At 46.5% G+C, this 27792-nt stretch overlaps 1 protein-coding gene across 2 annotated transcripts in view; it reads right to left on the reverse strand.

Annotated features, from left to right (window-relative positions):
* Positions 1–27792, reverse strand: part of PPP1R42 (protein phosphatase 1 regulatory subunit 42) — a 1058014-nt gene that overhangs the window by 825201 nt on the left and 205021 nt on the right. The gene's annotated exons all lie outside the window — the stretch shown is intronic.

The following is a 27792-nucleotide window of genomic DNA, read 5'->3' on the forward strand; positions in this document are numbered from 1 at the left end:
AGCAGCAAGACTACTCCTCAAACTATCCAGAAGAGACCACATCACTCTAGCCCTAAAAACACTACACTGGCTCCCAGTAAAACACTGCATCACCTTCAAAACAATGTGCATAACGCACAGGGCAATCAGCGGACAAGGAGCAGAATTCCTACAAAAGAAAATAACAGTCTACAAACCAACGAGACCCCTCCGATCAAGCAACGAAATCCGCCTGGAACTCAAACCATACCTTAAGAAAAAACTTGAAGGCACCTCCTTCTACCACTTAGCTGCAAAAACCTGGAACAACATCCCAAAAGAAATAAGAAACACTGAAGATCACCTAAAATTCAGGAAATCACTAAAAACCTGGCTCTTCAACACCACTAAACCAGACTAAATCTGGAAATGAAAACCGGAAAAAGGATGACTAAACCGGAAAGGACACAGACATCCCCTACCCGAGAGGGTAACTCCCACGGCACCTGGACGGGTGACACCGGATAGACTGGAACACAGGCGGCATGCACGGAAACTGAGTCAACTACCCCAGACAATCCCACCAACACTTTCGCCCGCCCCTTAGTTACCGCCAGGCACCACAGTGATGAGGAATTATCGAGATATTGGCAATCACCACATTACCTGAGAGGTTGACATTGGCAGGTGCACTGGCCACAGGAGTATGAAGGGAGGATAAGGGGATCTATGAGAGAGCATGTTAGAGGTGGGGGCCAGAGGAGTAAGGAACCTTATTTGCCAGTCGGACCCAGATCAGGACAGAGCCGCATCAGGGGAGACTACGCAAGCCGAACGCTTCAATTCAGGATAGAGACGCAAACTAACCAACCCTACTAACAATTTCCCTTTCTGCATACACCTCTCAAATTCCAAACCAAACACAACCAAAACCTACAGCACAACAAACCGCACAAACTTCACTACATCGCAACAACAAAACAAAAACACACATAGTCTTGCACAACAGTACACAACGACTACCGGCCGCAAACACCCCTGGCCCAGCCAACGGACCCACCGGGCTGAGGCCACCAACAGCACATCACTGCTCTCTTGCACTTTTCCTGCTTCCTCCCACTAACTCAACCTCACCTCCTCTTTCAAGCCGCCAGAGCGCCAGGGGACCACTCCGGTGGTGATAGTGCACGGTACAAATGTCCTTTAACATTAACATAAACTACATTAGATCCCAGATTACCTGCTGTGTGATCATTCCACTTGAAAATGAGGTCTGTGCTATTCTCTCGACTGCCTCCATTACAATCTGTGAGATGCCTAGACGGCATGATATTATGACATTTCTCCTCTGTTTAGTTTAGTTTAGTTTATTTGCTTATATAGCGCACCTAACCCAGAGGTATCTGGGTGCTTTTGCTTATAAATACAACACATGTTACATATATATATATATATATATATATATATATATATATATATATATATATGTATATATATATATATATATATATATATGTAGCAGACTGGCAGAGGTGAGCCTAAAAATACAATGAGAGGGTAGCCACCAAGCATGTGTTACAAAACAGTATAACATGTCAGGCCTGAGGTCGGCAGAAAGCATGTGTTACACTGCAGGATAACAAGTTAAGCCAGGAAATATGGTAACATAAATAAATGAGAAGTTTGGCAAGAGGCCAGAGATGGGATGGTGCATGCCTAGATTTACATATCCAGGCAAAGCTCTTAATGTATAGCAGATAAACAGTATAAGCGGTAAGGAGAGTGTGCACATGGCTAGCATAACTGGGCGAAGTAGACAATCAGAAGGAAAGGCGACCCTAGTGTTACACATCTAGGTGCAGGCAAACAGATGAATGGGTGAGTAGGTCTGAGGGACTGTTTCATGCCAAATTTATCAACCAGGTATTTAGGGGCCAGATTTGAGAGGCATTTATGGGTGACCATAAGGGTTCTAAATGTGATCCTATCTTTTATGGGGAGCCATTTAGCATTCTATCTTATTTGAGAGATGTGGTTAGCACGCAGGAGGTTCAGAACAGTTCTGAGAGCATTGTTGTGTAGCACTTGCAACTTTTTTAAGTTACATTAATGGTGCCTAAGTATAGGGTGTTATAGTAGTCCAGCTTCGAGAGTATCAGTGATCTAGCCAGAGTGATACAACTGTGAGCGGAAAGGAAGGGCCTACACACATTAATGAGTTTGGAGGAGTAAGCCATTGCTGAGGCTGTGGCATTGACTTGTCTACAGAGGGAGAGGGTGGAATCCAGATACACTCCTAAGGTTTTGACGTCATTAGAAACAGTGATGTTGTTCCCGTCAATGTTAAATGATTTGTATTGGCGCTCTAATTTGTTGAGATGTTGCCTGGAGCCGACGAGAAGAAGCTCAGTCTTCTTGTTTTTGAGGCATAGGCCGTGATTAGCCATCCATGCGTGAATTCTAAGATGTTTTATTCAAACGTTTAGAGTCTTTGTCATAGGAGCCTGAGAGAGTAATTAGTATCTGCGTATCATCCGCATAGCTCGTGTATGGTACGCTCATATCATGTAGATGATCAAACAATATCTTCCTAAAGATGTTATATAAGATGGGGGATACACAAGAACCCCTAGGGGACGCCACACGTGATAGGCGCAGGATCTGCTGAGGCTGAGGGGGCAAATACCCTCATGGTTCTATCTGCGAGGAAGGACTGAATCAAAGCAGCCACATTGTGTGAGAAGGAGGCTTCTGTAGTCAAATGTTTAGTGAGAATATTGTGGTTGACTAAATCGAACGCTGCCGATAAGTCAAACAAGAGGAGAAGAGCAGGGTTACCATTCTCTTTCGATTCGTCCATTTGGATTTTGAGATCCAGCAAGGCCGTCTCAGTGCCGTGTCTTGGCCTAAATCCAGATTGGCGAAGACCTAGGAGGTTGTTTCTTTTAGATTTACGTAAGGCTTTCAAGTCTGATGAAAACCATTTATTTAGATGTGCGGGTGATTTGGCTTTTCTAGTTTAATCAGAGCTATTGAGTCTAGGGCTTGGAGTATGTTGTGGTTGTATATGTCCACCAAACAGGATAGGTTTTTGTTTAACATCCCATGAATGTTTGTGACAGATCTGAGTGTGGGGAGCAGGTCTTCTAAGGTGATAAGGCGGTTGTTACGGATTAATGCAGGTAGTGCTTGTGAGCTGCTAGGAGTGGGGCAGATAGTATCCTGAATCGCAAATGAAATAGCGCAGTGGTCAGTCCAGGCACAAGGAGGATTTGAAAGTATTTCTGTATAGCAGTTCAGGTCTGCTACCCAGTCCAAAATTCTGCCCTTGTTGTGCGTTGGTTCGGAGATGAGGTGGGTAAAGCCTAGCTCTGAGAGTGTGTTCTCTAATGCTGTGGCGCAAGTGTCTTGGATGTCATATAGGCCTAGGTTGAAGTCTCCCAGTAATATTATTTGAGAGCCTGGTTTAGTGTTGTGGGTGAGAAGGTGAGTGATGTCTTCCTCGAAAGAGAAGATAGGCCCCCAGGGGTCTGTATAGAAGGTAGATGAGTAAGGTCCGTGTTGCAGATAGAGGAAGTTTGACTGAGAGAATTTCTCTTGGGGAGAAAGGTTCGTTAGGCAGTTCTCTGATGCCGAGTTGGTCTATTCCACCGCCTCTAATAGTTGTTCTGTCTGATCTGATGATGGCTTAATTCTCAGGCAGTGCCAATATAAGGGATGGTCCTGCGGCTGAGTGAAGCCAGGTTTCTGTGACTGCTAAGAAGTCAAGCTTGTTAGATGAAATGAGGTCTGCGATGTCTAGTACGTGGGCAATCAGAGACCTAGCATTGATGAGGGCTCCTTTGAGGTGGGGAGCTGTGCGAGGTGCAAGGCTGGTAGAGAGATTGAATGCATCCAGGGCTACGGTATTGTTGGAGAAGGTATGATCTTTGGTCGTTAATGAAGGTGGGTGTGTGGAAGGTGTCTTGCTGAGTGGATGGGTCTTACAGTGAGGGCTGACGGGCCATGGATTGCTCGTGCGCGAACCTAACCTGGCATTCCTAGAACTAGTGGGGCAGGGAATGTTATAAGTAAGCTGCAAGGTGTGTTGTGATGGCCATAGGATGTGTGGCGAGGAGTAGCTGCTGCGTTTGGCGTCTTGAGTATCGGGGCAAGGCATGCTATGCTTAGTCGGGAAAGAAAATAGGAATTTGCTAAAGGCTAGGGTGTTAACTAGAGATAAAAAGGTGGCCACGGTAAGGAGCCAAAGGTTAGCCTTATGGGCCCTATTGCGTAGGCAACCCAGGTGCGCAAGAGTTCAGTAGGTTGCAGAATTGTTCCGAGGTATGGCTAGCAGTTTGAGTCTCAGTGAGAAAACATGTAGCATCGTCAAATACGCACTCACAAAGAGGGTATAGCTGATGGCCTTGCTCAAAGTAGAGAGACTACTTTGGGAGGGAGTCACAAAGGGGCTCTGTTGTTTTATATTGGGGGCCCACAAGACTTGTTCATCCAAGCGATCCTCATTTCCCCTGTATGTTGCCTGAGGCCAATCATCTCCATGAGGACCACGACCATATTCGGCTGCAGCTATCGATCTCCTCTTATTATACACGCAGTTACCATTCGTAGTGGCTACCAGGCTGAGAATCTGATGCCACCTCTCTTATAAAGTTAGGAAAGGAAGGGATGGTGAAATTGGCTCATTTGTGGTCATGGTAGGCTCCTTAGAACTTGTTACAAAGGATTGGGGGTAACATCAGAAGAGGCTGGGCAAAGTCTAGCCGGTCAATTATTTTATCCGTAAAAAGGGATTGTTCTATAGAGGGGACAACGGGAGGGACGGTCTTTCCTGAACCCAACTGGTGGTTCCCCGAAGCCACTGGAGGATAGTTTTGGAGCTGGCACACTCACATCTTACTGCTGCCCACCAGGGAACATGTAAGACCCAAAGCCAAGTAATACCAAGGTTCTATTGCTAGTAATATTTGCAGACACGAAGAGTTATGTCATGACTTCTGCGATATGCCACAAAAACGCAGCTACTCCGGTACCCCAGGGCCGATTGCAACCTCTACTAATCATCGACATTACCTTTTCACGCATAGTGGGCCCACTAGAAACATGTAAATTGGAGAACAAGTTTATTCTTGTAATTGTTGATTTTTCTACCCTGTATCCTGAAGTATTCCCCCTTAGGAACAATACTAGTCAGCAAAGTCTAAAGCACCTACTTCCCCTACCTGTCCCGAGTTGGAATCCCAAAGGATATTCTTACAGAGCAAGGCACCACCTTTATGTCCAAGATTATGCAGGACCTCAAAGAGATATCACACATTAAACTTTGCGTACATCGGTGCACCACCCTCAGACCGATGGACTTGTAGAAAGATTCAATCAAACTAGTATTCTAAATAAGTTGGTAGAGACATATGGTCGTAACCGAGACGTCATGATTTCTATGAGCGGGTAAAATGTGAGGCGGACCATGTTGTGAGGTTTTCTCAACATATGCTATTTTATTAGAATATTAGGTTGGATGAATGCCTCACTATCCCTAACCTGACGAGGATTTTTCTGCCTAAAATAAACTACAGGAACCACTCACACTTAGACAACAAACAGACAAGGAAATAAATACATGGCAGTTCAAAACAATAATGATTGAGCTCAAAAAGTAACCAAAGTCTCCTTTTAGAACCTGGGCGAGCTCCCATTCCCCATGTTTTAAATGTGATTCAGCGTCACAGTTCAAGAAAAGAACTCAAAGAAATCTTGATTCACAACCAAGTTCCAATATAGACTGTTGAAAGTTCAACTTGTCAACAAAAAGTTCCAACACATAGATTATAACATTGTTCTTCTTTGTACGGGTGTTTAGGGTATCCAGTCAATTTACCGAAGCAAATTTCACTGGAACCATAATACCGAAAAATACCGAAATTATTTAATAAATATATATATATATATATAGGGTAGTGGGGTAAGGGGTTAAAATGGGTCGGGTGGGGTTATATAAGGATAGGAAAACAGAGGGCTTGGGGGGACCCCCAAAATTAAAAAAAAGAAAATTTGGTATTTTTTCAGTATTTTGGTTGCTGTGAAATGTACCACTTAGAAATTTGCTTCGGTAATGTCACATATAACCATCTTTAGTTCTTCAATAGCAACAATGTTTATATTGGTCAGGATGATTTTGACACTTTAACAACTCTAGGAAATATAACTGTTGTTCTGTAGCAAAAGCCTTGCTGGACTCTTCTTCTAGTACTACTAAAACAAACTCTGTCAGGACCACCTTGTAGCCCTTGTCCAACTTCCACTTGGCCTGCTTCCTTGCCATGCCTACAATCTCCAAAGGATTTCCATTCGGGTTTTTCCGCCTGCCCTAACAGCTTTTCACAACAACAAATGCCTTTTATATTCAAAGTCAACTGATAAGAGATTACAACGGCTTCACAGCATTCAACAACTGACCGCTTCAAGATTCTCAACACCTTTCCAGGGAAGACAAGATTCACATTTGATGCTCTTCAATACTTTTCTGTAAATAATGTTCCTTTCCTTCTGGATACTTGTCCCCAGAAGGGCAGACTTGTTTGCCACTCTTGTTTCCCCACATCACAAACAACCAAAGACTGACAAGCTGTGGATATCCCAATGTGCACCCGATTTTGTATAAAATATGGGCACCTAGATACAGAGTTTATATCCATTGCGTTAGCCCCCTGCTGCTGTTTGCAATATTGGCCAGAGTGTATTTGTCTTGGCTTGGCAATACCTACTGACATCGGTTCTCAATAAAGTTGCCCCCACAGTTGGTTGGGTTTTCCAAAAACTCCCACTTTCAAGAATACTGTCATTTGGCTTTTGTACATTAATCCTTAGCTGCTTTTCACTAGCTAGAATTAGACAAATAGCTTGGAAACCACTTTCATTCTTAGGCAGTTGCGGCTTCTGTTTTACTAAAGTTCAATTTTAAAACCAGCATTTGGATTATTCTCATTCACACGGCAGTGCAGCTTTGCACTCGTTCTGCTACTACGTAAGTGCCTTTCACTCGCACGCCTACGTCCCGCCTGTGAACAGGGGCAGAGCGTTCCGGGGTCACTCACCAGTTTCGGAGTGCGACTTGGTTGCCCTCACGTTTCACTGGACGTCTGCTGCTCTGGCTCTTCACAATGCGGCCAACCACCTCAGTAAGGCTGCCTTTGTTTGTGCCACTTCCATTTGGAGCACCACTTGCTCCGGGGTAACCTGGTGCACCCCAACCACCAGAGTCGGCCTCAAGGATCGCAGGTACACGCCAGCCATCTGTAACGGCCTCCGGTAGGCTTCCTGCCGCACATCCTCTGCAGAAGGGGTGTCAAGGGGGAAACCTTCCTTCTGCACGCTTCCCGCTGGTTTCTGGGGATACGGACCGTCTCGGGACTGGCAGCTGGAACCTGCCCTGCAGTGGTCCTGGCGTCCACTCTTTCCTCCAGCTTATGCCAGGACTGCCAACTCGAATCACATGCCTTCTGCTTCTGACTTCCTCTGCTCTTCTCCAGCAGAGTCAGCTCCTTTTCTATGGCCTGCATCTGAGGGGGCCTTTTATGCCACTCAGTCTCCCCCAGGCGTGGTTCATCTCCACTAATGAACTGACGACTCTTGCAACATTGTGCCTCTTCAGCCCTTTTTCTCGTCCCAGTACTTAGGGAATTCTGGGACTTAAAGTCCCTAAGGGAAACATTAGTTTTCCTTACTTCTGTTATTTTGCAATAAGCCATAAGAAGAGTGGCGCTTCGAGGAAAGTTAAACAAGGGGGTTTGCCATTCGTCGTGACATGCTTCCCCTTCATGTGATCCTGCCGCAGAACACCACCCCCAGAGTCGGGATCAGTAAGCATCTGCCTTTCCCTGGCCACATGAGAAGTGTTCCAGGCCAGGTTTTCTGGAGTAAACATTGCTGATTCATCACATTCCGTTGGCTCTCTTTGCTGTTAGGAAAACACCTCAGGCGTCTCTAGTATACTCTCCTTTTGAATTACTATACGGAAGGGAACCTCAAGAAGTACTTGACATGCTAAAAGAGACTTGGGAGGAGAGAAAAGAGGATACCCTACCCATCTAACAAACAGCACAGAAAGTCAAAGTTCATATGGCTGTTAGGGAAATTGTGAAACAACATTTAGCAGAACCCAAGAACAGGAGAAGGCTCTGTATGTTACACAAGCTGTAGCCCGATCTTTCTACACAGGTGAATCTGTCTTAGATATCCTTCCTATTTCAGAGAACAAGAGGATTTCTAAATACTATGGACACTATACAATTCTCGAAAGAAAAGGTCCCTTGATTTATGTTGTGGCCCAATCTGATAGACGTCAGAAGACGACCATGTAAACTTGTTAAAGGAAAGGAAGATCGAAAGTAGAGGAAACTACCATGACCAAGGCCACACTCCATACAGACCAAGATCTAGAGAGCCAATTAATACCCAGCCACCTACCCCTTCTGTGGCAAGTCAGAGGGATACAGATTCTTAGAGGACATGGTTCACAATATTTTATCAAAGACTATTAAGGCCGGGGGGGAGGGCGCAGTTGGACGCCATTGAATATGGCCGCCTAAACGAAGAGCTGGGCGCTTTCTAGAAATCCTACCAAGAAATCCTGCGTTTCAGAGAGGTTTTATTGGAGGCTCATACCAGATACGAGTGGTGAAAGTAGAGAGGCGCTAGTAGAACCAAAGCTGAGCAGTTCTGCACAGTCTATCCTTGAAAACGACAATCCGACGGTCCGTGCGCCGCACTGAGCTGCGGCTGGAGGGCGAGTTATTACGGCGTTCCGCCCGGCTCCCCAGAGACGCAGCAACCGGGCATCAGATATCCACAATCCATCAGGAGCGGCCGACTCTGCAATCATGAAAATACAAGCGCCAGAGACTGTGGGAACCGTAAAACTGCACGCGGCGGAGTGGAGAGATATATCACCCGCAACACAGCAGACTAGATCCGAGACAGGCCGAGGCACCGCTATAATTGGCGGCCCAACAGTCACCAAGGCATCCGGCAAGAACGGTGAGCGGCCCCTCCCCGGTGAGCGCCCATGTGCCTGTGTGCGCTGCGGGCACCAAGCTGAAGGTAGGCTGTAGAGGGGATGGGGTGCGTGTGCCTGAGGGACGCGATCCCCGAGAGAAGGGAGTCGCCAAACCAGGCCTGCAGCCCGAGACTGACGTATAAACCCTGCAGAGCCCTGGATAGTCTGGATCAATACACTCCGAGCATGCAAGCGGAGGAGGGAGACTGGACACTCTATCACCAAAGTGAATCCCCAACCGGGGCCCCACTCCAAGAACCCTACAACAATTTGAGACATTTGTGCATTTCCCTCCCACCGGCAGCATATATCCGCCTACCTTCCGGAGGGATCCTGATCTTAGAGCCACAATATGCATATTCACAGTGACAGCAGAGGGCTCAAAGCAACATACGAGTTGCCACTGCAGCGGACGTATAGGCAGCTTCATCCAGAGCCCGGGGCACACAACAATCATATTTCAGTGCGACAGCATGTCTGTTGGAGTGATAACACGTGAGAAGCTGAGTGGCTACACAGTGGGAGGTGTGCTATGGCCCCAGGCTTGCTACTCTCAATCTCTCAAGGTGAAAGCACGTGGAAAGGGCCCCAAACCCAAAGCGGGTAGAGAGGACATACAGCCCCAATACATAACACTGATAACCGAAGGAGTACCCAACCCATTTACCAGCCACTATATATAATAAAAAACGCATACCCAACAGGGGAGTCCAGAAGCACAACGAGGTGGAGAAACTACTTCCAGTCAGAGTCAACTCTTACATAGCTACACGTGACACACATACATACTGGGACATGACAATGGGCAACAGAGGGAACAGGAAAGAAAAGGTCCCATGTATGCATTTACTAGCCCCAATATGGGGGAGAAAGGAGTAGGGGTCTCGCAGGCGGGATCAGCTAGTACATCAACACCTGGGGGAAGAGGCACCGACCCCTATATGACAGCGCTTCAGACGTGTTTTGCCACAGTGAAAAGTAGACTGGATGACATTGTCAGCAATATCTCTGCAATCAAGTCAGACCTACAGAATGTGAATAATATAGTTTCCGAGGCCGAGACCAGAATCGGTGTATTAGAAGACACATCAGTATCATAAGGCAAAGACATAGAAGATATTAAGAAGAACTTGAAGGCGATGCAAGCCAAGTGCAATGACTTGGAGTCAAGATCACGCCGGAACAACATTAGGGTGGTGGGCCTGGCGTACAAAAACCCTGAATGTCTGCATGGAACTATCTAGAGGAAGTGATACGAGCCATGCTCCCAGAAGCACAGTTCTCCCAACAATTCCTCAATGAGAGAGCTCGTAGATCCCTTGCCCCGCCGCCTAAACCAGGCGCACCACCGCAAATGGTTATTGTACGCTTACTCAACTACCGTGATAGAGACCTGATTCTCCATCTCTCGAGAGAGAAAGGAACGTTAACATATGACTCTGCAAGAGTCCATATCTATGCGGACTACTCCAACGGCGTTCAGGCAGCCTGCCGCGCGTTTGATCAAGTCAAAAAAGCACTTAAAGCCAGATCAGTACACTACGCCATGTTGTTGCCTGCGAAGCTCCGCCTGCAATATTCCGGAAGAGCTCATTTCTTTGAATCACCTGAAGAAGCTATGGGGTACATAGAACAAAACATCTCACTCCCCCCGAATGGAAAGGACCCGCCAACTCAACCCAACACTTGAGCAAGGACATCGACACTGAATGAAGGCCATGATTTTCATATTGCCCGAACTGCTAGAAGATAGCGCAGCAGCCCCTAGGGTGGATTAAACAGAATATTGGGGTGGCAGCCACACAGAACCACCCACAATTGCAGAAGTTGCAGTTTAAGAATGGGGTTACACTGTCCAGTTGGGGGGTTGGGGGATGGGTCAGGCCAGTTGCCTACATAAGAGAATGAAACGGAGAAGACCAGAGGATCACAAGGAACGCAAAAGCATATGGGGGTGGTGGGGTGGGAGTTGGGGGATTGTTTGTTTGCTTTAAAAAACTGACGAATACACAGCACCAGAGGAGTTCCTGCCGTATCAAAAAACCCAGGAATTATGTTGATATGCACCTTAGATGGCAACACACAGGATGACCCAAGTTATTAGACTGCTGACTTGGACATCAGAGGCCTGGCGAACCCTATAAAAGCCAGGAAAATCCTAGCTTACGCTAACAGACACAGGATAGATATTCTTCTACTACAAGAAACACATGCCACCATAAAAGTCACTGAAACCTTCGCCCGGAAATGGGACCAGCAAAAAGTGGCGACAGACTACTCCTCGCAGGTCAGAGGGGTGCTAACAGTGATTCATCGACGTACCGGATTCCAGATGATGAGATCCAGAGTGGACACAGAAGGAAGGTATGCGATCATATGGGAGTCAAAATGCGGCCAGGAACTGATTTGAATCAATACCTACAGCCCGAATGTGGACTCTCCAGATTTCTACCTACAGATAATAGCACTAATCTCACCAGTGGGAGATGCGAGAGTAATATGGGGAGGCGACCTCAATACAATCCTGGACTCTTCGAAAGACAGGTCATCCATAGGCCACAGAAACGGCACCAAATCAGCACGGATTATCCTACAGGCCATGGCCACTTTACCCCTTGCAGATGCTTGGAGAGCTACACCCACTCCAACAGGAATACACATTCCATTCATATGTGCACACATCCAGTTCATGTATATATTACTGGGGGGGCGTGGCTAACAAGCCATGTAGAAGGTCGGTCAGCTCCGGCGCTCCCGAGGATCCGTCCATCATCCTGCCAATGCCCACTGCCTGAATCACTGGAAACAAGAAATGAAGGCAGGCAAATGGATGGTAAACGAAGCGGCACGAACGGAGACGCTTGGAGGCTGAAACAAAGTTGCACACATGAAACTGACCGTGCAGAAAGAAACACTGCGGCAAAAACAAAGGATACAAAATGGCCGCCCAGTAGTACAAAGTGCTCCAGAGACTGAGCGCTGCCGGGACAAGTGTGCGCTGCCCTGTAAATGGACTGGACTGATGCTGCGATGCGCACTTCTGTGAGCCGCTCTGCATTGTGAAGGGGAAAGCATGCGGGCACCAGAAGCAGACCGCCCTCGTGTGCACGCACATTAAAACCCCAGCGCGGCGTTGTGGCTAGGAGCACCGGCGTGATGAAAATCACCCGGATCAGCCAGCTGACTGCACCGGAGCCGGCGTGGCAGAGGGTGCAGGCCCCCGCTGGAGATTGGGTCTGCCCTTTCCCGTACAGAGCTGCACACAGCAGTTAAAAAGGGGTTGAGTCTACCCTCGATGGTGGTGCTGGTGCCCCCCTGCACAGAAGCACTGACAGCACTAATTGGGGGGGGCTGGTGAAGATACAGGGTTGCTGTGCGGGATGCACTCATCCCGACCCTGATGAACAGAACTAGCCAGCAGGCCAAGTAAGGCCAGAATAACGTGGCCAGAGAGGGACAAGACCCAGCCCCACCAGGACACACTTAAGAGTATTGGAGGCAGCGCTGGGGCACAGGAGACGGGTGAAGGTGACCCCTCTAGAAGTCACCTTGAATGTGGCGGACCGCCAACGCTTGTAAGGCAAAACCTGGCCCCATTAGAATACGCTAAGGATCACAAGAGGTGGCGCCGGGGCAGAGGAGACTGGAAGAGGTGATCCCACAAAAAGCCATCTTGAACGCGGTGGACCACAATGCTGTGTGGCCTGCATGAGAGAACCAGGCAAGGCCATAGTAAGCTGGCATAGTAGAATCTCAGGACAAAACACAACCAGGGGCCCATACAAAATAAAAGGGGAAGCAGGACAAGAGCGCAGGAAACACCAGGATACAGCTGGCGAAACTGGCACCGGCACAGCACACATGGAAAGCATAAAATATAACGCCCCAGGTCACAAGGATATGACCTCCTCCACCGGGGGGAGAAAAAGGTGAACCGCCCAAAGTCAACAAGCGGCGAGATGAACCTGGATTCCAAAAGAGCATGCACGATGAGCAATCTACTTTAACCGGCGCGGGGGGAGAAATCTAAAGGTTAAGTGAGACGCTTGGGCTTCCCCGCACCTCGAGAGAAGCACCACGCCCCCGCAGTGAGTAATCCCCGAACGGATTCCAGCATCAGGCAGGAGAGCGAGCGTAAATATTGGGAACCACAGCCCCAACCATTTCTATCTACAATGCAGGGCACAGTAAGATGGCATCCAGGCTGCCTAAGTCGAAGGGGAAGCAACCCACTATGGAGGACTTTACAAAAACTCCACAAATGTCAGAAGGAGCCAGGAACAAAGAGGAATCCTCAAGCGGACGCATCACCAACGCGCAGAGACCGCCAGATCCTTGAGGCTATTGCCGACCTGAAATTGACATGGGAGACAAAGCTGGAGGCGGCGATGACCACACTTAACAAATCGTTTGAGGTCAAAACAGATGCGGTGCAGGTGGACGTCAACTTACTGAGGCAAGATGTAAGGTCGATAGCGGAAAGCACAGGCGTGCTGGAAAAGAAACACGGCTGCCTGTGCGTCACACGCTTCGGAGATCCATGCACTGCGACAACAAGTAAGCAATCTAGACAACAGAGCTGAGGAAGCCGAAGGACGTGCGCGATGGAACAACATACGCTTCGTCGGACTCCCGGAGGGAGAGGAAGGGACGAACCCCACAGAATATATTGAGACAATGCTGCTGCAAGAATTCGAGGGGGGAGCACTCACTCAAGGATTTGCGGTTGAGAGGGCGCACATAGCCCTGTCCAGAAGACCCCCCCCCCCGGTGTTCCCCCTTGGAACATCATCACACGGTTGCCCAGATCAAGTTTCAAGTTCTGGAGGTCGTCAAGAAGCCACATAGGGGTGGAGACTACCAATCCATCCTCTCCCGCAGGGAGAAGTTTTGGATACACCAGCTAGACACACTTAACCCACAAGGGCTCAATGAGGAATTTTCCCTGAGGTGTTTTATCTGAACTTGACCTTGCTCCATGTTCTCCTATAGAACAATGGTGCTAACACACTGTAGCATTTTAAGATATCTTCTTTCACTGTCCTCTCTGGTCTATACTGTGTGTGAGTAAAGACAGTTTACCTTGTTCACACTCTTTCGAAATTCCTTTCTGTTTCTTTAATGGTTTTGACTGAATTTAACTATAATGGAATCCACTCTAATGTACTTATTGAGTGTGATTTCTGTCTTCCACAGTGGAACAACTGTTAAAACCATATGAGTCCGGGACATGTCGACCGGCCCTCTGTTTAATTACTTATGTCCTAGAATGCGTTGCTTCTGCCTTTTAACGCATTGATAGGGAGTTGGTATTTATGCTGCTCCATTGGGGGCGTTTCCACGGTTACACCAGTGCACTTTTTAGTTTTTATAACATATAACATGTCCTGTATTTAGGTTTATTTAACATACACTAGAGCTCCCACTTGGGAGGTTTCCCACTGTGGCCATAGTACTCAGCACGTATATTCATTTAACCTAGATTATCCGTAAAATAATTTATCTGGGGTCCTTTGACAACTAACATAATTAGAATTCTCTATGAGACTCATCCCTAACATACTGTCCAATCTTACAATGTGGATTATTGCTTGTTGTAATCCAACAGCAGGCTCTTTTCCATTGTGCAATACACTTTCCACAATGGCGCTCATCTTAACACCAGCATTTCAGCTATGGTGCACATGAAGATTTTACTTAGTCCTTTTTTTTATCTTCCCCACACACACACTCGGTTCTGGATGGGCTGGTGTCTGTGTAGATCGTTGCCAGGGAGACGCTGAGACCCTCCACAGTCCACACGAGCATCTCATCCCCCCGATCGGGAGGCGCTCGTGTTTTAGTTACATTGAGCAACAGAAGCGGCTTTTGCTTTCACACGCGATCGTATAGCGTCATTGAAACTACTTGGCAGAGGTAAATACAACAGGATATCAATGGCGCCTTACCTATATCAAACTACGATCCATTAGATCCCCTCTTTCCACTGGGGAGCATTCTGAATTGTTTGCTTCTTTCATGTTTACAGCCGAGCACTTTAGATTCTGGTTCCCGAGGATATTTTGGGACATATGAATATTTCCGGGCAAGCAGTGCATCCGCACGTGTAACTCCCGTTTTAACTTGCAGATTGTAAGGTAAGTGAGAGCTCTACATATGCTTCCATTGTTTTTTCACGCCTGTTATGCACTTATGGACCTAATTAATTTCTACTCATTTCTATTCATAAGGGACTGTTGTCCCTTTATTTCTTTGTTGTTAGCGTTTTCTGTGAACAAACTTTAAATATAATAATTGTTTTTGACCAATTACATGTGTAATGAATATTCAAACTCTTAGAACCGCTTTATTTATGTCTCATGTATAGGCATCTTGCACGCCTGAGACGAGGGTTTTCTCCACCAACTGGCGGGTAGAACTGAGAAACACGAGTTCACCAAACTTTGAGGGTTTTCTTACGCCTCACCTCCACTATACTTAAGGTATGCTGCTACTCTACTTTTTTGGCACACACTCCTTGGAGATGTTTCTCACAGATGGGTAATCACCTCTATTCCTTTGATTATTTTCTGATATAGAACATGGATTTGTTCCTGGTGCACTGGCCACAGTGGGTACCCCTTATTGGGGAGTAACGTTTATGAATACCTCAGATAGTTACATTTGAACTACTCCAGTTAGGATATACCTATATATGTGAATTCGATGTGGGTTCAATAAGGACCACTATGTTTAGCACTTTACATGCGTATATTATGTTTGTTTAAATGTTGTTTTTCATGTCTGTTTAGGTTTTGCAGTCCAAACCCAATAGGCTCAAGAAGAAGGGATGAATATCCCGAAACGCGTCAGCCACGAATTGTATAAATGGACTATCATTGTTTACTGTTTTCATGTTTTTTTGTAGACAGTCATTTTGGCTTTTTCACTTCAGATCTGTATGGTGAATTTACTGTGACATTAATTAAAAAGCTCCCCCTGTTTTTGGGTTTTTTACAAAATCACTGAGTGTTCAGTCTTACTACTAACTTGATCAGAATATTATTAATTAACTACAACAAATGCATTTAAAATTGCTGAACCATCAATTGATGGACTTATGATAGAGTGCAGGGGACGGGAGGGTTCCTAATTTTGGATCCTCGTCTTTTGATTCTACTTATATTGTTATTGTGATCCTGTGCCAGGTTCACGTTTCCTCCCCCGCACCTCAAAAAAATATGTATACTTCTACACATTATTGAATAAATCAATCTCTAATTTTAGAATACCAGGGAGTGCTTCTACTGATCTACCCCTTTGCACAGTCCCCCCTGAGAACAGTCATAGCAAAGATATTGAATTATCGCGACAGGGAGAAGATCTTGGAATACTTTCGTAAAGGTGGCACGATACGCAGGTCTTCCGCGACCATCACAGAGTAACCAGATTACACACTCCAGGTGCAAAGACGGCGGATGAACAACAGAACAGTGAAGAAGAGGCTGCGCGAAGCGGGCCTCAAATACATGCTGATGTATCCAGCGAAACTGAAAGTGTTTCACCGGAACCGGGCAATTTTTTTCGAGACCTCTGAGGAGGCGACGGACTGGCTGGACACACAGAACTGTCCTATGTGGATGGATGACCAGAAGGAAGGAGGAACGGAGAAACGAGGCGCAGGCTCCAAAGACTGAGGTGCCGTAATAAATTGAGACACTGGGACTTGACTATAGACCTGTGCAGTTAGACAAAGGCGGGCAGAATTGGATGTAGCGACAGTTCGGGAGGACCCAAACTCATACCCCTAGATAGTTTAGTTGGGTTACCAGTAGTACGGTAACCCCCTGCTGGGCACCTAGCACCGGGTTCGCCAGGTTAGGGCCAAATGAGGGATCGCCTGAGATCCAGGGATGGATCTGGGCAACAGTTGGGGCAGGGTCGAGAGGGGGGAGGGGAATGAGGGGTTGGGGGAGAGTTTGTGGAGTTGAAGTGTTGTTTGTGGGGAATAGTTTATAGAATGGGAAACAAGCGTACACACCTGCGCACCTGCGCCTTATGCGGGAGTGGGAGAGGGACCGGAAAGGAATTGGATAATGCTGAAATATGGGGGACCTTAGAGTAATAACATAGAACGTAAGGGGGCTAAACAGTTACTTGAAAAGAAACAAGATAATGATGTACCTAAGAAGGAAAAAGATCGACATCGCCTTGATACAGGAAACACATTTTACCAGAGAGAAACAGGAGGTGGTCCAGAAGAAATGGAGAGGAATAGTCATTGGCACGCCGTATTCGGCGTACGCAAGAGGGGTGATCACGTGGGTAGCCCCACACGTCCCATTCAAACTATTACAGACCAAAATAGATGGAGATGGGAGGATGGTAGCAATACAGGGACTGGTGGAGAACGAAGAGATATGTATTGTATGGGAGCGAGGGGTCCTCAGGCCCCCTCGCGTCGTACGCTCCTCAGTACAAAGCTTGGACCATGTGCCTCCAGTAGTGGGATTGCCCCTTGCCCTTATGTAAAGTTAACCACGGTTGACTGCTACATAGATGGGACTACTGAGCAGGACACGGGGCATCCATCTTTTGTGCCCCCTTTCGACTCCATCTTGGGTAAACAGGCCTCACTGCGATAGTACAGCAATGCTCAGCTCCCCTTCCACCGCAGCAGCCAAGGACAGAGACACACACACAAGGCGCGCAGGCAGATGGCTGGCCGCCACCCTTGCACTCCCCCTGCGAAGGAAAGCTCTGCGCTTCCATTTCTCACGCTGAAGCCGGAGAAAGATGCAACAATCAATATGCTACAGTTTTCTTCCTCTGTGATCACTGCTCGCCTGAGAACCAGCATGTGAACTAGAATGAGCTAAGCACTTTCTGCTCGTTCATCCCCATAAACGTGCAAGCCACCCACCCCCATTTTAGAACAATTTATTGCCATCTTGACCCTACGCTCCCTGTAATGTATTTCTTTCAAGTGCCAGACCCTCGCCTGTGCTGCGAAACCCACCCAACACACCCACTACTAACCTTAAGCATCTTACCACAATATATGTTTTTACGTATCCTAATAGGTCTAAAAACTTAGCAGATATGTGAAACTCAGCTTGATTCTTTTACATGCACAATAAGGTCAAGGCCTCCAATTAAAGCCACGAATGACCCAATTGTACTGGCAATAATTGTTATGTGTAACTTGTGTAGAAATATGAAAAGTAGCATAAAATGTTTTAGATAATTTGTTATTTAGTGTTTTTCGAATGCAACATATTAGCTTAGGTAGTGACCACAGTGACCGGACCCTGACCTGCGTGGAGCACAAGATATTTGACGTCCGTCATCTCGTCAGCCACTCAGCCAACCAGAAGGAAGAGATGCTACCCACACCTACAGCACCACACCGCCTGGCCAATCGGGTCCATTTAGCATTTTTTGTAAGAGTTACTTCAATTGACATATATACAAGGTTGATGTAATGTTGAAGGTGGGAGTTTTTTGGGTTATTTCCTAGCTGGAGAAATAAACCATCCTTTGAACTCTTGCAGCTGGGTCTCAGTGCCTCTTTCCCCGACAAGGGGTTGTGTCGGCTATTTTATTTTCTCTCACACGTAGTAAGCCGGGGAAAGGCACCTACATTTTTGGTGACCCCCGCGACGTGATTTAGAGAGGTGCCTTGAGGCCTGCACCGCCCGGCAGCGAGATCCAGGGTGCCCCCCAGCAAAACCATCGCCTACGCGATTGACCAGACTGTGCACACCAAGAAGAAAGGGTCAAGGGTTCCCGGTTGACGAATACCCGATCGAGAAGGCTGCTCGCCAAGGCAAGCCACGGCTTGGTTGGGGGACAGACCTGAGCGAGGTCCGGCCGTGAGCGGTGACCCTCGGAGTACCTGACTGAACACGTGGAGTCCCGGTTGCAAAGACCCCAAAGGAAGGTAAGGGGAAATACGGGAAGAAGGGAATTAGCAAACAAAGGGAAGATAGTTAAGAATAGGGTCTGTGTGAGTGACGGTAAGGCTTTTCTGATCTATCCTTTATATGGCCATTAGGTGTTGTAAGAAGTGAGAAGAAGAGAAGTGGTATCCTAGCCCGTACGGGGTAGAAGGCGGCGCCGCATAGCATTTGTCCCGACCAAGTGCAGAATAGAGATAAAGAGAAAAATAGTAGGGGTCCCGAGTAGACTCAGAGTAGTTTTAGAATATTCTTTTTCCGCGGAGGCAAGAAATCTTGAGACATAATAAAGGTGAAAGAGATGGGGAGTGAATGCAAAATAGTAGGTAGAATAGGGAAGAAGAAAAGCCAGGGACAGTAACGGGAATAAGGAAAGAACAAACGCGCGCAGGCAGTGCATGTGTATGTTGCATGATTATATGTTTGTCGGTCTGCTTTTGTGTATATGTCTTGTTGAACATGCTAAAGTATTTCAGTACAAGTAATTTGTGATTGACATAAGGTAAAGCAAAGAAATAAATTGTGAGAGGTGACCAAGTAACACCTCTCAGGAAGCTAATGTGACATATGGTAATTGTGAGCATTGATAAAGAACGTATTATTTCCACATATTGTAACTGACATACCAAGTGAGAGGTGGGAAGAGATTCAAGGGTACCAGAATACACAAGAAAGGAAAAGAAACATTGCCATGGGGGGAGTAACACCACTGGCACATATTTGCCAGCACCTTCCACTATATAGTGACAGGATACAGAAGTATCACGATCAGTGGATCACTGAGATAAAAGGAGACGGGGTTACACCAATTTGGCCAGAAGGAGGGTCATTTGACAAAAGAGTGTTGGACCTAGTATCAACACATTTGCTAGCACGATACAAAGGGAAACAGTTACAGAACCGGAGAGAAGTGTTAGATTTATGGCGAATGTTCGAGGAAGTTGCCCCCACGGCAGAGGTAGGTACAACACGAATGATAGAAAAGCAGAAAAAACCTGAAGAAATAGGCGGGACACCAAAAGGGGAATGCTCAACAACTACAACCGAAAACGAAGTAACAAAAATATATCCCTTAATGACTAGGCCAGCGGTAGGGTTTAGTGAACCCCTGTTTATACCACCCACCACCACTGCTCAGGGCGGGGCAACAGCCCCCGAACCTCCACCATATGACAAAGGAAGCCTGTACGGCCCCACGAGTGCACCTCCTGTGGACATAGCACGTTTAACAGGTGATTTAGACCGCCAGTTAGCACACGCACAAATGGAAATAACACGGTTAAGAGCTTTATGTGACAAATGGCAAATGCTGCCAGGGGGAGGGGAGGTACTCCCGCTGTCACTGGCTGATCTCACACCCCCGATAGGGGCAGCAGGCAATGTAACCCCAGCAGCCTCGGTATCAGGACAATCTTTAGCATCACAAAGGACGTCATCGCAGCAGAGACAAGAACAAGAGTGGCAGTCAGGACAGTTCCTGTTCCAATTGAATAACAAACCAGTGAGAATTATACGCCCAGATACACCGGAGAGTCAACAAAGTGGAGATCACGGTGAAAGACAAGGAAGTGAACCCAAGGAAATCTGGGAGGATAATAACGAGCTAGAGTCAGAAATAGAAGAAATAGGGATGATTTAGATGAATACGAAGAGGCAGCTGCCGCAGAGGGTTCCCCACTGCCAAACTGCCGTTACCCAGACACACTATCACCACCATTATGGCAAGGTAGATTAAGACAACGAACAGGGAGGACAGGGAACATACTGGTAAGTAAAACGAAAAAAGGGAGAACAAACAAAACGGGAAAGAAACAGAAACTACAAATGCCACTGATGCATAAAGGAGCAGGTAGGCCAAACTATATTCCGTGGGTCCAAATGGACAAAACCAACCTGTTAAAACTCCTCCCCCCGCTGACGGGAGGGGCAGGTAAGTGGATACATGTATTTGAGAAGAACACGGCAGGTGTGCCGTTAGCTATAGGTGATGTAAAAAGCTTATTAGTATCAGCAATCATGGACCAAACAGACACAATCTGAGAAAGAGCAGGGTTCCCGGGAGTAACAATGAGCTGTGATCGACACGATGGATCACCATTCAACAATGTTCGAGCACAAGTGTGGGATGCATTGGGGCGTGCATTTCTAGACGTTCCAGATTTACATGCAGTGATGCAGCGCACGATGGAGGAGAATGAGGATCCTGCGCAATTCATTTTGCGAGTGCAAGACTTATGGAGAAGCAAAACTGGTACGGCATGGAATGAATCAACAGCTTTATTCTATTTTATCATTAAAAAGGGGTTGCCGAAAGAAGTGCAGAAGGCCTTGGACAAAATAGCTGGGATCGAAGCCAAAGGGTGGCCTGAAATTCAGAGCATAATTGTACACCACTGGAGGAGGATCAAAGAAAAGGAAAAGGAGGTCACGCAAAAGAGGCTGGCCGACGAAGCAAAATGAGTACATACGAAATTAGTGAAGGTCGCCGCCATTACTGCCAGTGTAACAGCAGACAGAGGAAACGAAGGAGAGGAAAACGCGGGAGGAAGACCCGTTGGGATGGCAGCGCAGTGGGTTGGAGAGGACCAAGGACAGTGGAACGGAGAGGAACAGCCATGCCAAGGATCACAGTGGCAGAACAGGCAGGCCCAAGGAAGAGGTGGGTACCGTGGGCAGAGGGGAGGATACGGAGGAATGGGAAACAGAGGGTATGGTGGGCAAGGACCAATAGGAGAACAACGGGGGTCGTGTTGGAATTGTGGAAGATGGGGACATTATTCACGAGATTGTAGAATGCGACCATCAGGGTATTTTCAAGGGCAGCAGCAGCAGCCCATGAACAATGAACAGGGGTGGGGCTGCCCACACCCAGGTAGCCCTTGTGGAGCTCCAATGGGGAGGGGGAAACACAAGATCAGTATTGCTATGACCCCCAAATGCAACAAAGATAGCCAGCCCCGCAACAGCAGCAGCCACAACAGCAAAACGCACTACAGCTCATGGCAAGACAAAACCCAGTAGGGAACATAAACAATAACCCTTTTGCAGCGGCCGCAAACGGTGCCCCTGCACCATTCCGTGGCGTAACGGTCGTAGGTGACAACGTTTTTTCAATGCCAGGTCAGCAAAGATACCAAGACTAGGACAGCCCACAGGGAGTACTTGCGTGTCCAGTCCTATCCACCACACAAAGTGCAAATGAGGAACCACTAGTGGCGGCAGAGATAGGAAACAAGCAGTTTATCTTTATGGTAGACTCTGGAGCAGAAAAATCATGCCTCACAGAAGGGCGGTTTCAGCTCTCGGGAAGAGATTTGGAGACGCAGGGGTTCTCTGGGGCAATTTTAAAAGTTCCTCATACAAAAGATCTTGATGTAACAGTAGGGGGAAAAACAGTGCGCGCACCCTTATTGTATTACGAAGACGCGCCAATCAATTTGATGGGACGAGACTTGCTCAGTAAGTTAAACATGACCATAGCCTTTACTGAAAGAGGAATAGTGTGCTCGACGCCAGGGGTATGCCCCGTAAGAGCACTCCTGATTATAAGCACGATTGCAAAGGAAATTGCAGTAAGAGGGATCCCCACTGACATGGACATGTTCGTCTATGGAATACAGGTATTAGCCCGAGTAGTGCCTGAAATAACACAAAAAGAGTGGAGAATACCATCAGACTTCATATTCCGCCCAATTCCACCAACAGATGTAGTGCCAGGCACAATTATATCTATAGACATTGAGGCAGTTCAAGTTTCCAACAAACGCATTGTGGTCATAGGCCTGGACACGCAGGGACGCGAGTGGAGAAGTGTGCTATGCATAGAGCCAAACATAATGCTAAAAATGTAACTGATGAAGAATTGTTTACTGATTACGAAGAGGATGGAGAAATAATAATGGAAATAAGCATACCATGTTACATTATGATCCAATACAGAGAAATACACAACCCACTCATGGCTAACATAAAGGCCCCACTGACAATATTTGAGGCAGACATGGCCAGGGTAGCACCTGAAATTTGGACTACAGGACCACACGATGTGGAATTGTTGCATGAGGTGACTCCCATAAAGATAAAACTGAAACCAGGTGCCCTCTCACCCAGAGTGAAACAATACCCAATATCCAAAGAAGCAGAGGAAGGTATTAGAGAAACAGTGAATGCACTCCTAAGCCAAGGTATCTTAGTGCCATCAACTTCCCCATGCAACACAGCGATTTTTCCGATTAAAAAAGCGAAAGGAGGGGCGTGGAGAATGGTCCAGGACCTCCGCCCACTCAATGACGTCATCCAAAAAGAGTTCCCATTAGTGCCTAACCCGGCATCAATATTGTGCAATATACCAAAAGAGGCAACTTGCTTCACTGTCATTGATCTGAAAAATGCCTTTTTCTCAGTGCCACTCGCACCAGAGTCGCAGTACCTTACAGCTTTTACATTAGTAAACAGCAGATATGAACATCGCAGACTCCCACAGGGGTATTGCGAGAGCCCAAGCATTTTTAACAGAGTACTACGAGAAGACATTGGCAACATAGATGTAGGGAGCACCACTATACAGTACGTAGACGATTTACTCGTCTGCAGCAAAACAGAAGAAGAGTGTAGAGACGATTCGATAACACCGCTTAACGTATTGGCTGCCAAGGGATACAAGGTGGACAAAGGAAAGTTACAATACTGCCTTGCAGACTTTGTATATCTTGGCCAGCAAATATCTAAAGACGGAAAAAGAATACTACCAGACAGAGCAGCGGCCATTCGACACATTATCATACCAAAAACAGTGAAGGACATGCAGAAATTTCTTGGCATATGTAACTATTGCCGAGCATGGCTCCTCGATTACGCAGCATACACACGGCCAATGCTACAAGCACTGAAAGAAGCACAAAAGAACAGAACCCCAATAAAATGGACACAGGAGACAATTGCCCAATTCTCTAGATTAAAAGACCTTATTTCAGACACCCCAGTCCTTGCAAATCCAGATTATGAAAGGGAATTTTTCCTGTTTTCACACAGGAATGGAACATTGATGACAGCAGTATTGACACAAAAGACATCGCTAGGCCACAAACCATTAGCGTACTACAGTGGAATATTAGACCCAGTAATGCAGGGACATTTCGCTTGCCAACAGGCCCTCGCTGAAGCGGCCTTCGCCATTGAGAAAAGTGCCACGATCGTAATGGGATGTTCAGTGACGCTATATGCGGAACACTCATTATTTGCTATCTTGGAAAGATCAAAATCTACACTCACAACACAGAGAGCCTCTGCTTATGAAATAATAATATCAAGTCCAAATGTACATGTGGTCAGATGCAAGACAGTGAACCCAGCCACATTCATTACAGAGCCATGCACAACTGAGGATTTACAGGAACACGATTGTAGCACGTATGAGGGAGAGGGCGATGACATTCCCAAAGCAAGAGAAAATTTCCTTACAGAAGGAGAAATCTATTTTATAGACGGGTCAGCATCCATAAACTCAGAGACAGGAGAGAAACATGTGGGGATGGGAGTAGTGCGCATGGAATAGGACACATACGAAGTGATTGTTCAAAAGCGCCTCCCCTCACATTACTCTGCGCAAGCAGCCGAACTGACCGCACTAATCAGTGCGTTACACACAGCCAAAGATTGTGCCGTAACAATATATTCAGACTCCGCTTATGTCACCACCACAGTTCACTCAGGGCTATCACGCTGGCGAAGGAGAGGGTTCAGAAGAGCAGACAGGTCCCCCATACAACATGCCACATTGCTAAATTAACTAATAGAAGCTTTAGCAGAGCCATCGGTAGTAGCGGTGGTTAAATGCCAAGCCCATACCAATAACACAGACGCTGTCTCATTGGGGAACGCGCAGCCGACGCAGCAGCGAAGGAAGCCTCGTACTTCAACAAGACACCAACATCAGAGTACGTTGTAAAAACAGCCACAGCAGAACAACCAGCAGAAGCATACAGTAACACGCCCATAGCACAATTGACAGAACTACAGAGAAGGGCCCCACTGGAAGAGCAGGAGTTGTGGGGCAAACGAGGGTGTAAGCAATCAGCCACAGATCTCATTTGGAGACAGGAAACGACAGGCAAGGTAGTGATGCCTGTAGAATTATTAGAAGTAGCGTTCCAACAACTGCATTTCCCAGCTCACGTTGCAAAACAACACATCGCTTCGGACATTCAGGAGGATTGGTTTGTTTCCAGTCTGCACGAATACTTGTCTAAATTTGCGATTGAATGTACTACATGCCAAACTTACAATTCAGGAATGACATTACGAACTCTGCGTGGCACTTTGCCACGCCCTACGGGTCCATTCAGAGAACTACATATCGACTACGCCGATATGGGAGAAAGATGTAATGGAGCGAGATACTTGATTGTGGTGGTATGCCCTTTTTCACGGTGGGTGGAAGCGGGCCCCTGTCCCCATCCTGATGCAAAATGTGCTGCCAAGTTCCTTGTGCGAGAAGTATTCTTGCGGTGGGGAATCTGTGACGTGATCCGTTCAGACAACGGCACGCACTTTATGAATGACCTCTTCAAGGAAGTAACCTCCCTTCTGGGAGTGAAACATAAACTATGTTCGATTTATCATCCAATGGCCAATGGAGTTGTAGAGAGGATCAACGGGCTGCTCAAAAGCAAATTATCGAAATTATGCAGCACGTTGAAAGAAAATTGGGTATATTGGCTGCCCCTAGCACTGTTCCAACTCAGAAATCAACCATGCAAGGATCACCATTTAAGCCCGCACGAAATCGTGACGGGGAGAAGAATGCACACGCCGCTCTCTCCTGTTAGGAGGGCGTCTGATGCGCACAGGGCTGCCACAGTGCTGGGAGAAGAGTTTAAGGAATACCTAGCGCAGCTAACGCGCGCGATACGCTGCATCGCAAAACAAATTGTTGCACCATTTACTGAAGATGTAGCAACAGACACCTCCATGCCGAGAGCAGATAGCCCGGGGAGGCCTTTAGTGCCAGGGGAATACATTTATGTTAGAAATTTTGTAAGAAGGTGGAATTCACCAAGATTTCATGGTCCATACACAGTGGTGTACAACACCTCAACTGCAGTTAAAGTGAAGGGGTTGGAATACTGGGTGCACCTCTCAGATGTGAGAAGGGCGCACAGCGTCGCACTTCCCCAAAATGAAACCGACTGTGTGGATGCCATCGCTAGCACAGTTTGACATGATGAAAATTGCAACTTAAACAGGGAAAGTATAGGGTAAAAGCAAAATGTTTTTATATATTTTGCCTCTCTCTCTCTCTCTCTCTCTCTCTCTCTCTGTTTTTTTCTTTTCTTCTCATGTAAATCGTGTTTTTTCTATATTTCTTCACTATTTTTATGATAAATGAAAAGAAATTCTTAAATGCCTAATTGAGCAAAGAGATGAAAAAGAATGAACAATTACAAATATGTTTCTTTTCATGATGACTTAACGAATTTGTCTCGCCCACATAGGTTCAACATGAGCCAATGCAACGAAACGGCTGAGCAGGCTGAGATGTTAGATAGAAATAGGGATGCCACTATGGCCAGTAGATTAAATAATGTAGAATGTGTTATAAAATATGCTGCCATACTATTTGCAATAATGATGTTTTATTTTATTTGGTATAACGTTGTTTTATTTGTGGCAAATGAAATGAACAAAGGGGGGAGCGGGGCTAAAATGACAAAACCAGGGTGTAAACTAATATGGACTGGAGCAACAACTATTTTGAAGGACACTTATAACATTGAATCGAATAGTATAAAGACAACGTCACCCTATGAACAATTGCATGTAAACAAAACTGCTATTCCATTGTTGAGTAATACTATGGCCAAGGAAATAGAGCTTGGATGGACTGCAAATGACGATTACTATTGGTTGACTAACTCCAGAAATATAAGCATGCACACACACACGGCACCAGAAACCACTACTGAACACACACGTTACCATTAACAACATAGATGATGCATGGTCCAGAATATTCCCACTGCAATATCAACGAGTTGGTACCCAATTAAAAAACAAAAGGAGGAGAAAAAGGGGGGTGGGAAAAAACAGATACGATATTTATCATAACCTGGGGTTAGATGAAATAGAGGACCCCCGACACCCTGACCAATCAAATAAATGGTATCCAGACATGAGCGCCGCAGCAAAGCAAGCAAGTAATGAAAGTTGCTACGTGTGCTCACTTATTCCTCATGCAACTGGAACCCCAAAAATGTTAATCCCACAGGAAGTACCCTTGTCTGAGGCCCAATGTTTGATTCATCTGATGCTGTGTAGAATAAAAAAGACATTTCAAGCACACACAGTCACTATGGAAAAATTGGAAAACGAACAAACTTGCACCAGCAGACGACAAGGAGTAATCTGCCTCCAAGAGCCATTTTTCATCATAAAAGGAACAAGGTATGCAGACGACAAGTGGCATAATGAAACGATTAAATGCAAAGCTGAGGGGCTTCAAGGGCTGCCAGATGAAACATACGAGTGGGCAAAAGAAACGTGCATCCCCATCTGGTCACAGCATATCACCAAGCTGACATGGGTCACACCCCTGGAGAGGCCCATAAAAATTCAAAAAGAAATACTGCATAAACTTTGCTTCCATGGAGAAGGGAAGGTGAATATGGTAACCGTGCAGCAGTGCAATAAGACTTCAATAATGCCAGATATGAAAAAAGGCACTGATGCATTAATGGTTATATACTGGATCTGTGGCAAACAAGCCTACCTGCATCTCCCAGCATCCTGGAGGGGCACTTGTGCCCTAGCCACACTTCACTCAGCATTAATGGTGATACCAGA

This window comes from Ambystoma mexicanum, chromosome 5q (genome assembly GCF_040938575.1).
Source record: "Ambystoma mexicanum isolate Mex_15411 chromosome 5q, UKY_AmexF1_1, whole genome shotgun sequence".
In the NCBI taxonomy this organism is placed as follows: Eukaryota; Metazoa; Chordata; class Amphibia; order Caudata; family Ambystomatidae; genus Ambystoma; species Ambystoma mexicanum.